Source organism: Lethenteron reissneri, chromosome 63 (assembly GCF_015708825.2).
Source record: "Lethenteron reissneri isolate LAM-NWPU_2019-01 chromosome 63, ASM1570882v1, whole genome shotgun sequence".
NCBI lineage: Eukaryota > Metazoa > Chordata > Hyperoartia > Petromyzontiformes > Petromyzontidae > Lethenteron > Lethenteron reissneri.
Genome location: NC_083841.1, coordinates 5816557 through 5821937, shown reverse-complemented (window position 1 = coordinate 5821937; position 5381 = coordinate 5816557). Strand labels below are relative to the sequence as shown.

At 47.1% G+C, this 5381-nt stretch overlaps 1 long non-coding RNA gene across 1 annotated transcript; it reads right to left on the bottom strand.

Moving 5' to 3' along the window:
• Positions 1 to 3599: 3599 nt before the first annotated feature.
• Positions 3600 to 5372, bottom strand: LOC133358756 (uncharacterized). The gene is made up of 2 exons (XR_009757116.1): positions 5049 to 5372; positions 3600 to 4934 (listed from the first exon to the last, which is right to left on the bottom strand). It is a non-coding gene; the product is annotated as an uncharacterized LOC133358756 (long non-coding RNA).
• Positions 5373 to 5381: the final 9 nt, after the last annotated feature.

Genomic DNA, 5381 nt, shown 5'->3' with positions numbered 1-5381 from the left:
TGTCCTGTCGTCTTTCCACACGACCGAACCACACCCAGAGCCTCTCTTTCTCTATTTCTCTCTCATCTTCTCCGTGATTTCTACCAACTCGAGTCTTCCTCTAACTTCTTAATTTCTCACCCCAGCTCCCCGTCCTATGGCAGTCATTTTCTGCGACCAACCATATCACCGCGATTATTATTAGAATCCCAGTATCCACGCGCCTGCGTATGTGCAAGTCTTTACTTGCTCTCCATAGAGCCCCCTCTGGTCTGCCAAAAGACGAGAGGCTGACTCGACGGCCTGAAGAAATAGAGGAACTAGTCTGCTGGTAAATGATTATGAACGCCGATTGGGGCGGGGTACCGGTGCTGGTTATTTACCCGTCTCTTAAGAAGCCTATATGACAAAATAACACCTTTGTATTTTTTATGTTTAGTTATTTTTTGTTAGTTAACAAAGACACAAAGAGCTCAACGCGCCTTTATTCCCCAAGGTAGGCCCAAAGAGGATTTTTTTTGTTGTTTTGCTTTTGCAACGCTCAACTTTCACACGATCGGGGGATTTGCGCATTCCGCTATTCATGTATGGCACTTGAAATGCCTCGGCAAATCCAAGAGGGGCCACCCCTGAAAGCGCGCGCATCTCATCTCATCTCACGTTATCTACCCGGGGCTGGGGGGGTGGCAGGGGGGGCGGTCGTTGATGCCTTGCGGCAGTCTAAAACTAAAGGGGGACCCCCCCTCGTACCCCTTCCGCTCTCAAGCGGGCAACCCACCTTTCTCTAGCCAGGATGATGCAGAGCGCACTGGCCAGGGATGACCGATGGGTTGGCGATCGTTTGGATTGTTTGGGGTTCTTCCGAGCGGGAAGTTATTCACAAAAGTTGGGGAAAATACATTTCGAAAAGTCGTGTTCAACAATGGGGGGGGGGGGGGGGGGAAGAGAGAAAGTAATAAAATCGATGGTAAAAATGATTACAAAGGAATACAACTCGTGGTAACATGGCATGAAAACACATATCCCAGGGTAAACGGTAAACCGATATAATTTCGACTGAAAAAAAAAAGTGTTTCTTGTTTGCCGGCTGCGTAAGACATTTGAATCACGAGTCCTGCAGGGTTTTGTTGTGGGTCTTTTGATAAGAAAAAAAAACATTCACAAAGGGGGTGGGTGGGTGGGTGAAATCCCATTTTGGTCTGACGAAAACCGCCTGAAGAGAAATTGGCAGAGCGGCGTTTAGGGCTCAGTAGGACATTGCCAGTGGCGTTCAACCCATCGAGGTAAATTGCATTCAAACACCTCGCAACAACAACACAAACCCACCGAAGATTTTAGCACTTTCGAATAAAAAAATTCCGATGGCAGAACACGCTTTTAAGACTCCTGCGTTCCGACAGCAGCGAGTCTTGCCAGCACAAGCAGAAAAAGAAAAACATCATAAAGTTGCATTTGTTGTTTTTTCGACTTAACACACAATTGTAAATGCAGAGCACGGGGTCACGTCACGTCCGTTTCCATCGCTGCCCCCACGGTCTTTTTTCTCTCTCGGCGATGCGCGTTGGTTCGGCACGATGTCCGACGTTTCGTGCCGCGTGCCGGGGAGCATTTCTTCCTAGCTATAATAAAAAAAATGCCTCCAAATATTGCCCGATGGCCGCTGTGCGCGTTTAGGAACTGGCAATGCCAGTAGCAGCAACAGCAGCTGGTGAAACTTTACAATCGGGGGGCAAAAGAAGACATCAATGTTTGCTCGACTCAGTTCCTGACGAAGGCCCCCCGGCACGTGTGAAGAAACGTCGGACATGGAGCAGAACGACATTGCACAACGGGCACGCCTCGAGAACACATGGGGAAGAGACCGGATCAAAACGAGCGTCAATACTTAACACGGTTTTTGTTGTTTCTTTGATTCACATTTTTAATCTGAAGTAATCGTCCGGTCGGAGGATTTCTCTTTTTTTAACGTCAGCTCCAGATCCGATTTAGGAGCTTCGCGGAGATCCGATTTGATTAGAACACGTTTCACAAACGTTCAAAAAACCAGAGATCCAACTTGATTCAAACACGTTCCACGAACTTTCAAAAAAACAAACCGAAGATCCGCTTTGATTTGAACACGTTCCGCAAACTTACAAAAAAACCAAACCGCCCAAACCCAAACCAAACACACACGAACCTTAACTTTGAGAGAGCGAGAGACAAGAATCAAACACCGAAAGAAAAGGGGGCCGATTTCTGTCCGAGTTGGGAAAAAAATGGGGGAACAAACGGTGTTATTATGGCAGATGTTGGTGTGTTTTTGTGTTTGTCTTACAAAAATTGAGCGCAAAATCCCCCCCCCGCCCCCACGCGTTGCTTGGCGTTTGCCAGGAAAAGTACCAATCAAACAAGCCACGAAAGCACAATAGTTACCTCATTAGAGATTGTGAAACGTTAAAAGTCTCCCCAACCTACCCATTGTAAACGTAGTTCATTATTTGATTTATGTAAAGTACACATGTACGTATAGCTATATATATATACTGTTCACATGTTTTTTGTGTGTGTGTTTTTAATATATAATTATGTTTATGACAATACCTTCAAACCTCCCCACACAGTAATGCACATGTAAAAAAAAATAATCAAAAAACCACTCCCATACAGTGACACTGGATTTTAGTTTTCCCCGTTGTTATTTTTTTCTTCTACATATGGCAAACGGCGGTTGTTACCGTAATTAAGACAATCGTTGCCACCATCATCATCGTCATCATCGTCGTCATCATCGTCGTCATCATCGTCGTCACCGTCGTCATCATCGTCATTATCGTCGTCGTCATCATCGTCATTGTTGTCATCGTCATCGTCGTCGGCATCGTCGTCATCGTCATTGTTGTCATTGTCATCGTCGTCATCATCGTTGTCATCGTCATTGTTGTCGTCATCATCGTCATTGTTGTCATTGTCATCGTCGTCATCATCGTTGTCATCGTCATTGTTGTCGTCATCATCGTCATTGTTGTCATTGTCATCGTCGTCATCATCGTTGTCATCGTCATTGTTGTCGTCATCATCGTCATTGTTGTCATTGTCATCGTCGTCATCATCGTTGTCATCGTCATTGTTGTCGTCATCATCGTCATTGTTGTCATTGTCATCGTCGTCATCATCGTTGTCATCGTCATTGTTGTCGTCATCATCGTCATTGTTGTCAGTGTCATCGTCGTCATCATCGTTGTCATCGTCATTGTTGTCGTCATCATCGGTCATTGTTGTCATTGTCATCGTCGTCATCATCGTGTCATCGTCATTGTTGTCGTCCATCATCGTCATTGTTGTCATTGTCATCGTCGTCATCATCGTTGTCATCGTCATTGTTGTCGTCATCATCGTCATTGTTGTCATTGTCATCGTCGTCATCATCGGTTGTCATCGTCATTGTGTCGTCATCATCGTCATTGTTGTCATTGTCATCGTCGTCATCATCGTTGTCATCGTCATTGTTGTCGTCATCATCGTCATTGTTGTCATTGTCATCGTCGTCATCATCGTTGTCATCGTCATTGTTGTCGTCATCATCGTCATTGTTGTCATGGTCATCGTCGTCATCATCGTTGTCATCGTCATTGTTGTCGTCATCATCGTCATTGTTGTCATTGTCATCGTCGTCATCATCGTTGTCATCGTCATTGTTGTCGTCATCATCGTCATTGTTGTCATTGTCATCGTCGTCATCATCGTTGTCATCGTCATTGTTGTCATCGTCGTCGTCGTCATCGTCGTCGTCGTCGTCATCGTCGTCGTCACCATCGTCATCATCATCATCATCGATAGGGCATCACGCGACAGAGCATCCAGCGCAGCGGCCAGCCCACGGACGAACGGAACGCGAGAATATATCGATGGCGTCGGCGCCGATGGAGAAGGTAAAACGGGTCTCGATTTCAAGATGCTTCTACTCTTTTTTTTTATATTTTGCCCGGTGTAAGGTCCCACTGAGCCGTGTAGTTCTTTTGCAAGAGCTACCACCTGGCCGTCGCAAATGATAGCTCAACGAAGTGGCTCATCGTCATCGCGTGGAGACATTTGGAGCAGCCGCATGACTCTAAAGCGCACGTGGATAAACCGTGAATGGAAAAACCGGAGGACCCGGAAAAAAATTTTGACGACCACGCGGAGAGAGAGAAACCGCAAACTCCAATTATACAGCAGCAGGCGTCAGCGATCGGGATTAAACCCACGACCTCATGTACATCAGGCGAGGTAGTTAACATCTCCTAGCCACCGCGGTGCCTCTTCTTGGTTCTTTCGGTAAAGTCACGTAAATTTTTGATCATGAAATTATTTGATTTCGTTTTATTTTTATTATTTTATTATTTCTCTTCTACGTGACTTTACCGAAAGAACCAAGAAGATGAATCCCTGCAGTCACGAAAGCTTTAAATCGAAACCATGGTGCCTGTCAACATTACTCGGAACCGGACGTCACGAGTCGTGGCTTCACGGCACTGGCAGGTAGTCAGTGGCGTTCCTCGCTCGTCGAGATGTTAACTACCTCGCCTGGTATACAGGAAGTCGTGGGTTCGACCCGACCCTGACGCCTGCTGCTGTATATTTGGAGTTTGCGTGTCTCTCTCTCTCATCATCATCACGGTGGCTAGGAGATGTTGACTATCTCGCCTGGTGTACAGGAGGTCGTGGGTTCGACCCGACCCTGACACCTGCTGCTGTATATTTGGAGTTTTCGTGTCTCTCTCTCTCATCATCATCATCACGGTGGCTAGGAGATGTTGACTATCTCGCCTGGTGTACAGGAGGTCGTGGGTTCGACCCGACCCTGACACCTGCTGCTGTATATTTGGAGTTTGCGTGTCTCTCTCTCTCATCATCATCATCACGGTGGCTAGGAGATGTTGACTATCTCGCCTGGTGTACAGGAGGTCGTGGGTTCGACCCGACCCTGACACCTGCTGCTGTATATTGGAGTTTGCGTGTCTCTCTCTCTCATCATCATCAGGTGGCTGGAGATGTTGACTATCTCGCCTGGTATACAGGAAGTCGTGGGTTCGACCCGACCCTGACACCTGCTGTAGATTTGGAGTTTGCGTGTCTCTCTCTCTCATCATCATCACGGTGGCTAGGAGATGTTGACTATCTCGCCTGGTGTACAGGAGGTCGTGGGTTCGACCCGACCCTGACACCTGCTGCTGTATATTTGGAGTTTGCGTGTCTCTCTCTCTCATCATCATCACGGTGGCTAGGAGATGTTGACTATCTCGCCTGGTGTACAGGAGGTCGTGGGTTCGACCCGACCCTGACACCTGCTGCTGTATATTTGGAGTTTGCGTGTCTCTCTCTTCATCATCATCACGGTGGCTAGGAGATGTTGACTATCTCGCCTGGTGTACAGGAGGTCG